Below are 13,281 nucleotides of genomic sequence, written 5' to 3' on the forward strand. Positions count from 1 at the left end.
AAGGGCTAAAACGTCCATTGTTGCTACTGCCCAGATGATGGATTAAAACTGTCAAAGGACATTTATTGTGCTGGTTTATTCTCTCTTCTAAGAATATCTGCTGCACACATTTCCAAGCCAATCTGTCATATTTTCAATAGATGTCTGAGTAGTATCTGTCCAGAATTATGGAAAGAGGGAAATATTATTCCATTTCCTAAAGACACAAAATCAACTTTCTGAAGTCCCAACAGCATGTTGCTCAGTGTTGGGCACGTTACTTTAAAAAAGTAATATATTTCAATCATGAGAGACCGGTCGGTAAGGGTTTAACAAGGGACTTTATTTAGCAAGTGGCGTGCATGGCAAGTACTTTGGCGTATGACTCCATTGTAAGATGGCGCTCCTCTTTATGCGAGAGGGCGGCATCTATTTGGGCTAGAGAGAATCCCCCCCCGGGATTCTCCAGGAGTCAAGACTCGTTGGTGGTGGACTGGGGAGGTGGGTGGGGTGAAATGATGGCTTCAGAGGATGGTTTCAGGGGGAATGAACAGCCGCGATGCCGGCTGCTGCTGTGATCCGCCAGAGTGGGGGGTGATGTAGGACCCTCGCTATATATACTAGGGAGGACTGACGTCATGCCTGACGTCATGAACTGAGGACAACTGATGTCATGCCTGACGTCACGCTAGGGCTTGACTGACGTCACGGGCTGATCAGGTAATACAGATATGACGACCTCTCTCTCAGCTTGAAATTTGGTATGGAAACCTCACTTCAATCATGAGAGACCGGTCGGTAAGGGTTTAACAAGGGACTTTATTTAGCAAGTGGCGTGCATGGCAAGTACTTTGGCGTATGACTCCATTGTAAGATGGCGCTCCTTTTTAGGCGAGAGGGCGGCATCTATTTGGGCTAGAGAGAATCCCCCAAAAGGAAGATCTAATTTCCAGGAGTTAGGATGACTTAGGGGTTGGTGACTTAGTGACTTAGGGGTAGGTGACTTAGTGACTTACGGCTGGCGCTTCCCAACTTGGCACTGGACTTGGATGACTTAGGGGTTGGTGACTTAGGGGTTCCCAACTTGGCCTCAGTGACTTAGTGACTTGACTTGGCGCTGGACTTGGATGACTTAGGGGTTTGTATGGTGAACTGAATTGTACGATGAGGAGTCCAGAATCCGAATCCGGATCTTCCCCCAAAAGAGATTATACGGTGGAGATGACTTAGAGAGGCTTATACGATGTAGATGACTTAGGGTTTATACGGTGGAGATGACTTAAGAGTTTTATATGGCGCCTTACCGGGCGCTATACTTTTATATGGCGCCTTACCGGGCGCTATACTTTACTTTCGGATGGGGGGGGGGGGGGGGGGACGTTTTATGACATTGAGGTATCGGGACACTGCCCGTTGCCATGCTCGCCAATTGTGTAGGTGTCGGCTTTTAACATATGTGTATTTTTTCAATTTACTTTTTATTTTATTTTACTTTTTTCTTTCTTCTTCTTCTTCCTCTTAATTGTATTATTACTATTGTTATTAGTGGGCGTTTAATGATAGGATGATCAGATCACAGACCAAATAAGTTGACAATCAACTTCGCTTTATTTAATCAAAACACAAGGGACACCTACGGGTGGGCGTCCCCGCAGGTGCTACATGCGTGCAGGAAAATACATTTGGGATATGTGCACACGTTTTCATTGAAATATCTGCAAAGGGAGTTGGGGATATGGGTACGCACTTCGTGATGCTGGTTGCCCGCCTGGGGGAATTCACTGGGGTTAGGTGCCTGGTGGGAGGGCTGGGGAGGAGTGGGGGCGGCGCTGGGCGGCTGGAAGGCCTCCCTTGGGCAGAAAGGTGCCGAGTGCCCCGGCTCGCCGCACGAGTCGCAGGCTGCCCGCTTACTAGCAACGTGTAAATTTGCATGTCCAGGATGGACCAGTCTAACCGCGAATTAGCCTGGGTGATCATTAGGGCGGCTTTGGCGGAGAATGCTTTATGGTACAGATAAAACATTTTGCCATGTCTGGTGTGGAGGTCCCCTATTAGCGCCAGGTACTTGTCTAGCTCGGCGTGGCACTCTGGAAACACGGTGCATATCACGTCGCGATAAACGCTGAACGTGTTCAGGAAGTCGCCTATAGAAAGGTCTTTGGGCAGGCGGGGGTCGGATGATTTTAAGTAGACGGGTCACCCGTAACTTTTCTTTTGCACACAGGGGATGGCAGGAGGATGCTAACTAAATACATGTCTTTGCCCTGCAAAATGTGGGACCTCAGCCTGGGCGACACATTGGCACATGGAGAAACGAACGGCATACCGAATGGGACTGCGGGCGTGGCAGACGCCAGGGAATTCATCTGGGCGGGTTGGGTGGTGGGGAACGCGTCCGCCTGCTGCATAGGGGGGACCGGGTGGGGGTCTGCTGTGCTGGCTGGGCTGAGGCGAAGGCGGGGGAATGGGGAGGGGGGGTTTCCAGAGCTCTCAGACGGACTTCCACGGATCTGCTAGCATCTAGCAGGGACAGCAGAATAGCTCTTGACGACCCCTGTCGGCTCGGCGGTACAGTGCCCGCGGCGAAGGGGGCCGTTTCCGCTCCCGGGGCGGCGGCCTGGAGGTCACCAGGGAGATCGTGGCGTCTCGCAGCGCCCGCCGTCCTTCCTCGTCGCCTGCCGATTGTGGGGGGGGCTCCCTCTTCGGGTCTCCGTCCACGGCCTCTCCATCCGGCTCGCTCGCACGCGTCCCTGGGCGTCCACGAATGCGCGGCCCTTCCTCTTCTGTTGATCTCCCACGGGCCATCGCAGTGACGCGCCCCCTGCTACGGGAGCGCGCGCCGGGCCTCCTCGTGGCTGTGGCACGGCCGCTTCGTCGGTGTCGTCAGATGACTCGGAAGGCGGATACGCGCCGTCGCCGGTCCGGAGAAGGGTGTCGTTGTTGAGGCTCTCGTCGCTGTCCATGGACTGCTCTTGCTCGGATCTGACATGCTGGGAGCGCCGAATGATCCACGGGGCTGATCGACTTGGAATGCTGATCCGGTCTGCAGATATAGTGTGAAATGATGGCTTCAGAGGATGGTTTCAGGGGGGAAGAACAGCCGCGATGGCGGCTGCTGCTGTGATCCGCCAGAGTGGGGGGTGATGTAGGACCCTCGCTATATATACTAGGGAGGACTGACGTCATGCCTGACGTCATGAACTGAGGACAACTGATGTCATGCCTGACGTCACGCTAGGGCTTGACTGACGTCACGGGCTGATCAGGTAATACAGATATGACGACCTCTCTCTCAGCTTGAAATTTGGTATGGAAACCTCACTACATATTACTCGTTACTATTTTCAAAAGTAATATTATTACTTTACTTATTACTCCATGCCAAAAGTAATTCGGGTGGGGTCGTCTTTCTGTGTGGAGTTTGCATGTTCTCCCCGTGCCTCCCGGGGGTTTCCTTCGTATAGGAACCCCCTTCACAAAAACATGCAATATCATGGTTGCTAATGTGGTTCCTCCTCTGGTCGTTAACACGTTCACTGCCAATGACGAGATATCTCGTCTTACAAAATCCAACGGTTGACTGCCAATGACGAGATATCTCGTCTTAAAAAAAAAAAAAAAAAATTTGACGGTGGGACGTGGATCAACGCCCCCCACGTCTCCTATAAAATTATTGGAGCTACCGAACGTGTACAACCCATTCCACCGACCCACTAAGTGGCGACAGTGCCCTCCAAACTAGAAAAAGCAGAGCCAAAACTGCAGGGGAAAGCGCGAGGAAACCATTCTCATACTGTAGAATGGATTGGCGAAAACGCTTTCGCTTTCGCGCTGATTGCTGGCGGTGAGGGATTGCAAATTTGCATAATAGATTACGGGTGGAACACACTTTGAAACACGCAGCATAAATAAGACCAGAATCGCAAAAGCTTCATCAAAGCTCTCAACCGAAACCGCAAGAAACGACCGAGCCCATCCAGACTTGCACAGCGGCCGCCAGCAGACAGGAGCAGCAGCAAAGCAGTGAGCCTGGTGACGCGAGGTTACAGCAGCAGAAACGAGCTTGTGACACGCCCGATGCAGCCAAGAAGACACACACGGAGGGAGGAGTTTGAAGGAGAGGGGTGTTTCCTGCTGTTATGGAGGAAATTACTGTTGAAAACTATTGTTTAGATGTCTGACATTTTACTGATGCCAAAAATGAATGGTTAAAGTGACTGTTCTATCGAATTTCACAAAAAGCCATTTATCTCAGAATAAATTTTCAGACGCTGAAACCATGCTGTATTCAACTGCTAATGCTTACATAACTACTAACTCTACAAACTAACTCTTTTAGACAGAGAAAGCACACATTCTATTAGTTCTTTTGAGATATTGTGTGTTCACAAAATCCTAACAGAAAAGAATCCTCGGCTCTTGAAAGATGAGCCAGAATCTTTAAAAAAAAACCTTGGCAGAAGCTAACTACAGTATTGAAAAACGGCTGGCAGTGAATGTGTTAAGTGCACCTGTTCAGAGGGAGGGGAACTGGTTGGAATAGCGTGAACCTCCCACGTGCTATGTCCTACCGGTGAAGCTTCCTCTGTCAGGTGAAAAGAAGCGGCTGGCTAACTGCCCATGTGTCGGAGGAAGCATGGAGCCAGTTTCGGCTCTCCCCAGATCGGCAGAGGGTGGAGTAGCAAGATAAATAAATTGGATTAGCACTAATGGGGGATAAAAATGGGATGAAAAATCGGGAAAAAAAAAATATATATATTTAAAAAAAAAAAGTAATTCGTTACATACTCGTTATATTACTTTTCCATTACAGCTCGAACCGAGCCACTTACTGCCCCCTCGATCCTATCCCTTCCTCTCTCCTCCAAACCATCTCACCTAACATATCTCCCTTCCTCACTACCTTCATTAACTCCTCTCTGTCCTCTGGTCTTGTTCCACCTGCTCTAAAGACTGCAAGAGTCAAGCCTCTGCTCAAGAAACCCTACTGCTATTCACAAGTACAGACCTGTCTCTCTTCTCTCATTCCTTTCCAAAAGCCTCGAACGAGCAGCGTCCGAACAACTTTCTCTCTATCTCTCCCAAAATGACCTCCTGGACCCTCTGCAGTCCGGTTTCAAGGCTTCTCACTCCACTGAGACAGCTCTTCTTGCTGTCACAGAGGCCCTTCACACTGCTAAGGCCTCATCCCTCTCCTCTGTTCTTGTCCTCCTTGACCTGTCTGCTGCCTTCGATACAGTCAACCACCAAATCCTTCTTTCCACTCTGTCTGACCTCGGCATTTCAGGTTCTGCACTCTCCTGGTTTGCTTCCTACCTCTCAAACCGCTCATACCAGGTCTCATGGATAGGGTCCCTCTCCAGATCCTGTCGTCTTACCACCGGTGTCCCCCAGGGCTCAGTCCTGGGCCCCTTACTTTTCCTTCTCTATATCAGATCTCTTGCCTATGTGATCTCTTCTCATGGCTTTTCTTATCACTGCTATGCTGATGACACCCAGCTTTTCCTTTCCTTACCCCCCTCCGACACTCAAATCGAGGCTCGCATCTCTGCATGCCTCAAAGACATTGGCGACTGGATGTCTGCCCACCACCTCAAGCTCAACCTTGGTAAGACAGAGCTACTCTTCCTCCCAGGAAAAGACTGCCCTCTCGCAGATCTCTCCATCTCCATTGACAACACCACTGTACTTCCCTCCCAAACAGCTAAGAACCTTGGGGTGATCCTTGACAACCAGCTGTCTTGCTCAGCCAACATAGCTGCTACAGCACGCTCCTGTAGGTTCTCTCTCTACAACATCCGCAAAATCCGTCCCTTTCTCACAAGAGAAGCGACTCAACTCCTGGTCCAGTCTCTTGTCTCCTCCCGCCTGGACTACTGCAACGTGCTCCTGGCCGGCCTACCTGCCACCGACATCCGACCGCTTCAGCTCATTCAGAACGCTGCAGCCCGTCTGGTATTCAACCAACCCAAATTCTCTCACGTCACTCCCCTCTTCCAGGAGCTCCACTGGCTTCCCATCTCGGCCCGCATCAAATTCAAGACACTGGTACTGGCCTACAGGGCAGTACACCAGTCAGCTCCCCTGTACCTGCAATCTATGGTCAGGTTCCAAACCTCTCAGCGCTCCCTTCGCTCCTCCACCAGTGCAGGTCGCCTCACCCCTCCTTCGCTACGGGGGCTCAAAAGTCGCTCATCCCGATCTCGACTCTTCTCGTCCCTGGCACCTCAATGGTGGAACGAGCTTCCACCTTCGGTCAGGACGGCTGAATCACTGCCGATCTTTCGGAAAAGACTAAAGACACACCTGTTCAGGCTCCATCTGGGCCCTTCTTGCTCTAACTTCGTTCTCTCTCTTTCTTTATTAAAAAAAAAAAATTACTAACCTAAACTTGTACCACTAACCTAAACTTGTACCACTGTTCCTTCAGAAGTTGTAGTTGTCATAGACTGTGCTCCATAGTTGATTGCTCTATTGCTGACAAAAAATGTGTTATTGTAAGTCGCTTTCGATAAAAGCGTCTGCCAAATGACGTAATGTAATGTAATGTAATGTAATGTCCTCCACCGACAGAGGGTGGGCTAAGCCTATTCACCTAATCCAGAAGAGACCATCTGGCTTGAGACACTAACAGGAAGTGTAAATACAATTGGAGGTTCCGACTCATAAACCTAGCCTGACACATAATAAAGAAAAAAACATCGCATGGAGCCAACTGGGACCCAAACTGCATACTTTTACTTTGTTGTATTGTTTTTATTGTTTTATCATTTTATTGTATTTTACCCTACTTATTTTTTTTTTTTACTGTTAAGCACTTTTAATTGCATTTTATGTATGAAATATGTATAGAATATATAAAATAAAAGCTGATTTGATTTGATTTGATTCACTATAACTATAACACATCCAAAATGACAACTATAATGTATTTTACAAGACAAGTGGTCACAAATAACATACATGTAATGGGTACAATGATCCTACAATGACAAGACTGACTCTGGGAAACAAGACTGATATAATAAAGACAAAAAAAAACATTGCATGGATGCATAACTGGGACGTATCCTCAGTGATGTACCCTGGGGTCATAGGATGTTTCGGGTCTCGCAACATCATACACCCTCGCCCAGGTGACCCAGCCGGGGCTGGCCAAGCCCTCTAGGAAGGGTCCAAGGTGGTCACTTGGTCAGGGCCACTCAATCCGCTGCTCTGGAACTACTCTGCCGGGACCGGGGGAGGGGGAGGGCTCTGGTACATAGAGGGACCGGGCTCTGTGGGTTGCCACCCGGCCGGGCTCCTCCCTCGTCTCACCAGGTCTAGGACCTGTGCGCTGCACCAGACTCTCCCGCTCCAAACATCTCATTCCGAGGTGAAGGTATCTTAGTGGATACCATGCAGTACCAGTACTTGGTGGCACTGCAGACTCCACTTGCGGCTCGAATGGCCCTCCTAAAAGGCCTCTCGTGGATTGTTGGGCTTCTTCCTCACGGAAGACGCAGGCTGGGGAGCTAACCCATACTGCTACCCGGATGCCGTCCCTGTTCCGGCTGTCAACTGACTCTCCAGTAGTCACTAGTCTTTCCTGGTTGTCACGTAGTCTATTCCTATGAGTCACTGGCTAAGCCAGGCTAACTAATAAAGAAAAAAACATTGCATGGATGCAACTGGGACGTATCCTCAGTGATGTACCCTGGGGTCATAGGATGTTTCGGGTCTCGCAACATCATACACCCTCGCCCAGGTGACCCAGCCGGGGCTGGCCAAGCCCCAACTTACGTCCCAGTAGCTACCCACGATCAGCCCTCTAGGAAGGGTCGAAGGTGGTCACGTGGTCAGGGCCACTCAATCCGCTGCTCTGGAACTACTCTGCCGGGACCGGGGGAGGGGGAGGGCTCTGGTACGTAGAGGGACCGGGCTCTGTGGGTTGCCACCCGGCCGGGCCGGGCCGACCAGACTCCCCCGCTCCAAACATCTCATTCCGAGGTGATGGTATCTTGGTGGATACCATGCAGTACCAGTACTTGGTGGCACTGCAGATAATGTGAGTTAAACTAGGTTTGACCAGGTGAGTCAGACTAGTTTGAGCAGGTAAAACACACAGAGTTTTGAACAGGAAGTCGCAATACAATGGGTCAAGCAGGGTTCGAGTTATGGGGGGACCTATGGGGTCTTGGACCCCATAGCTAGAGTCTGGGACCCCATAGTCCAGAACACCTGTGGGACCCCCACAAATATAACTTTTTTATTTTTATTTATTTTTTCCTTTTTTGTGTTCCAAATAACACATTTTTCGATGGAAGAATTATTATTATTTATGTTAACTAGATAAATAGGCTAAATAAGAAACATGTTTTCAGTTTTCCCAAAACAACCGTTTGAATTGTTGTGTGAAATAGGCTGCATTTCACCTCCAAGCCACCATGTGCCGCCCATGAGCGCGTGTTCTACTGCTACAACCGAGTTGCAGGGAGAAGAAGCCACAACATGCAACCATCACGTGATGTAAACAGCCGCCTGAGCCAACAAGATCTTATTAATCTTTAGTATAGCGTTATCATGCCACTGAAGAAAAGGCTGAAGCTGCCAACGGGGTGTACAAGCCTGGATAGCTTCGGTTTCAGAAAGAAACAAAGAACGACTTCAGACAAGGGACAACGACCTGTTAGTGCAACAGCTAGGTTGCTACTAGCTAGTAGGTAAGCTAACGTTATGGTCTGATGATGACTCGTGGACACAGCTGAGAGGAGAGGAGTCTTGAGATTTTTCATTTTGTAAGTATTACGCCTACAGTTGTTTTTGTTCTAACAAGATACTGCTACTGTATCTGCTGAAATATGCTGCTGTTTGTTGCAATTTGTTTTTCATTCACAAGTTCTTGATTACCTGTGCACAAGGGGTTTGTTCGTAAGGTTAGCCTACTCTGGTAACTTCCGGTCTGTTGTTGCTATGCAACGGTAGCGTAGGGGATGGCTGCCCCATTCATCTGTTTTCTTCTTCTTGTTGTTTTTAGATGGCGTTTCTTGCTGAGTGCAGAGAACTGCTCGGAAAGCAAATTGTATGAGCATTATGTATTTATTTTTGTAGTTTTTGATTTATAAGTGCAGAGACAGAGTTAAATAAATGTTAATTTAAGTTAAGCAATTTTGTCTCATTTGTAAAATTAAATTGTTGTATTTTATCAGATGCAAGTGTAAGACTGAATAATAACATCATACAACAGTCTAAACCGAATGTTAATTTAAAATTAGATATTCCTCTAAATCTGGCTTCAAACGGCCACAATTTGAGGAAAAAACGGCCCAATTTTTTTTCGGCAGCTATCTGACTATAACTCGAACCCTGGGGTCAAGTGTAGTCTCTTAAAACAGACTGTCTCATCTACATCCGGCGAATGCAGCTAAACAGTCTGTATGTTACACCCCCAGAACATGCACAAGGAAGTTGGGAAAAAAACCTTCAGACTGGAAGGAAGTTCGACGGAATCCGACCAATCACGACACGTGTGTCCACGAAAAATATGTTCCCCCCGGAAACTTAAACCGATGCAGGTTGCTAATGCTAGCAGTGCTTTAGATATACAGAATTACCATGGAAGCTACGCCGACGAAACCGGTGAAAGAAGATAAACATGGCTTCTCTCTGTCTGTCTTTCTCCCCCTCTCTCCTGTCCACATTGCAGCATGCTGTGACTCTGCTAGGTGCAGGAAAGAAACAGCCTGAACTCCCTCGCCCTGCCTTAACACCAATAACATCAGTCCCTGCTGCCTTTTCACCAGGGACGGTTAAGGTAAGACAAGGGGGACACGGGCATAAAAACATCTATATTGATAGCTAAAGGCTAATTTTGGGAAGGATTTGATTATATTTCAACCTATCTCTACTTCTCCCCCTTCCCACTTTGCAGGATGCAATTGGCAGCCCGACTTTGGCTAGTACTGTCACAATGACTACAACCACATTAACTACATCTTTGGCAGACATATCAACACCCTCCATGTTTCAAACCCCGCGGCTTACTCTTACCAAAGAGTTGAGGTGTAGTCGGAAAAAGGATGTACGGGTGAGTATGTGATACCCAAATGAACAAGTCACTAATTTCAGCCAAAATATTTTGTGGTCCTTTATCAGCACAATAAATGTTATGTCATCTTGTTCTGTCTTGGACCTGTTGTTCGATTATAGGTCTGTGTGAAAAGCAGCTCCTACCGTTGGTCAAGAAGACTTCAAGGACAAATGGAGAATCTTGCTCAGAATTTCTCCCACGGGCGCTTCAAATTAATACCACAAAATATCATGGGAGACCCTGTCATGCGTCCACTTTTGGTGAAAGAAGTCCTGAAGCTTGTGAATAATGAGTGCAGCACCCTGACCAGTTTGAATTTCAATTCAGTCATACGTCAGACCAGCCCAACTGCAATAAAAGACTTCAGATGGGTTAATTTGATCAATGAGTGGAAGACTACAGCACCAACTTTCCTTAGTTTTTTGGAAGCTACTAGCACTGTTGGTGACAGTGTAGCATCCTTTGAAGAAAGCTCTCCGAATCCATCCAGGAGATGTACTATGGCAATGGCTGGGGCAAGTCTTCTTAGGGCATGTTCACAAAACGTGTGCACTCATGTATCGTAACTCCATGATTCTACGGCACGGAGGAGCCAAAAAGAGATGTGTAAATCGATTGGCCAGACTAGGGGTTTGCGTGACCCATGATGCAGCCTTGAAGAAACTCAAATACATGTCAAAAGACTTTGACAGCAGTATTCTCCAGTGGAAATTAAATTGATCAGAGACGGGCAACACATCTCCTCATCATGGGTCCAGTGGTAATGAACATCAGGTATGTTTTCCCACATTAATGTTGCAATGTGTTATTTCTTGAGCAGTTTTTAAGTAAATCAATGAGAGGTATTTTACCCATGGCCAGTTGTCTTCTCCCCTCCCGCTGTCTTTCCCTCCCTCCCTGTCTCCTGTCCTAAATTGCAGCGTGCTGTGACTCGGCTAGGTGCAATACCGGAGCAGCCTAAACTCCCTCGCCCTGCCTTGATGTTGGCAGCCAGATTAGCAGTTCCTGTTGTTGTGGGACTGACTGACACAATAATGGTATTAATAGAAATGCAATGATAAAAGATGCATATAGATTGTGGTTTTGACATCACAACAGTGTGTCAGAAAAACATTAAATGATAATGTTAAATTTATATTTGACGGCATTGTTTACCCACCCTCCATGTCCGTTGATTGCCAATTGAAATAATTAAATTCACATAATATTGACCGATTTAGAAACACAACTATCTTCACAGAGGCAATGGCTGGACCCCATTGGCAGCCCTTTAAGGTGGGGTCCAGCCATGGAATCAGTGCAGACTCAGACGTTTCTACCTCTATGAATATTATGTGGGTTTAAAAACATTGAATGGAGCTTGAGTAAACAATGCCATGAATTGTCTTTTAAAGTGAAGTATTCTTTTAACCTTGCCTTTCTGGTTGTTTCAGGACGATTTTGAGATCTCTGGCATATCTAAAAGCCCCAACGATGGAGATGGAAGCACCGTAAGACCAACACCTGAAGAGATGGCAGCTTCTCCACCCAGTGAAGATGACCAGGTATATTGTACAATTATGAAAATGTTATGGAAAGTATGGGTTTAGACATTAAACACACATACATTAGGAATAAACAATAAAGCATTATAACACAGCTTTCATAATAAAACGAAATACTTAACACACAAATTAACCCAGGGTTACAGCTAGAAAGCATGATGGGACTAACATTATTGAAGAAGAGAAACTGACTAAGCAAATACTAATAATCTCTCTCCTCCAAAGGTCTCCCCACCTATGATACAAATAACTGTCGACAATGTGGATCGAGCTGTAACTCCACACAGGATGACGATGACCCAACAGAAAAAAAGATGGATGATTAGGGTTGGCAATGAGGAGCGGGTCTGTGCCAATCATCTATCACAAGACGCTGCTCGGTCAGTCCTCGAAGTCCCGGTCCAGGATATACTCCATCACTTTGAAGATCAGATTAATCTCCGTCAGGAATTTAAGGAGCTGGTTGCCCGGGTGATAGTCGACAACATCCCAGCATTCCAAGAATTCAGACAGAATGTGACATGGCATCTGCCACACCAATACACACAAAAAATGGCACAAAAAACAAATATAACTCCTCTAGGATTATTTGATGCCAATGAGCTTGTAACAACGGACATGATCAAACTACTCACCTACATTGATAGCAGTTATGTCCCATACAGAAATATCACAGAGGAACCAATGGCCAAGATTCTCATATTCGGGGATCAACTGACGAAACAGAGTGCTGACACCGCCCACAAATCAATGAGAAATGCCAAAGCTCCATCCCAAAAAACTTGAGGGTTTGATTCCGGCAATCGCAGATTTTCATTGTAGCATGCATTTCAACGACTTGATCTTTAGGCAATACTAAAACACTGCGTCAAACTCTGAAGCCCAATTTATGCTTCGTCTGCCGACACTTTTGAAATGGTCGCCGACAGAAATGAGGACTTGAGTCGACACTTTCAAGTGTCTGCGAGCAGTGTCTGCTACCTGGTGAAATGTCTAGTGTCGCTGACTACGTCATAGTATCGCGCAAGTCTGATTGGCTATATAGACGGCATGCGTTTGACTTCCTTGTTTTGGTTTTCACTCGATTGAAATGAATGAACGTGTCTCCGCTATTTTTATCAGCCTGTCCTTGATCTATGACTTCGTGAAAATCACAAAGAACATTGTGCATTTCCCAGAGAGAGAGAGGAGGTGAGTTGTGTGTCGTTTATATGCAGCTGCAGTCAAGTACGTTACATCTTGCCTCCGATGTGGTTTCACTGTGCGTTCCCTCTCTTCTCTTGGCTGTCAGCATTTAATAGCGTTCGAGTGTCACGTGACCGTTAAACAGAAGCGAACGTTCACTGAAGTATAAATGCAACACCATGAGCGACACTTTCTTTTTCGTCTGCGACCATGTGCTGAGCGACACTTTCTAATAAGTATAAATTAAGCTTGACATGGGAACATTATTCCAACTGAGGAATCTGGTGAACCGCCGCAATGTTTCAAAAAATCCCCTGGGAGACAACTATAGGCCTTGTAACATATTCTTACATGATGTAGCAGATGCCTCAATCATAACAGCCACTCTGCAACATTTCAATATGCAGGACATACAGGACACCCCTACCATACCATCACCTTTCACCTCCACGCAAGAAAAGCAGGACTGGTTTGATAAACATCTATATGCAATGATTGACCAAT

Source organism: Poromitra crassiceps (genome assembly GCF_964638095.1).
Source record: "Poromitra crassiceps genome assembly, chromosome: 14".
Taxonomy (NCBI): Eukaryota; Metazoa; Chordata; class Actinopteri; order Beryciformes; family Melamphaidae; genus Poromitra; species Poromitra crassiceps.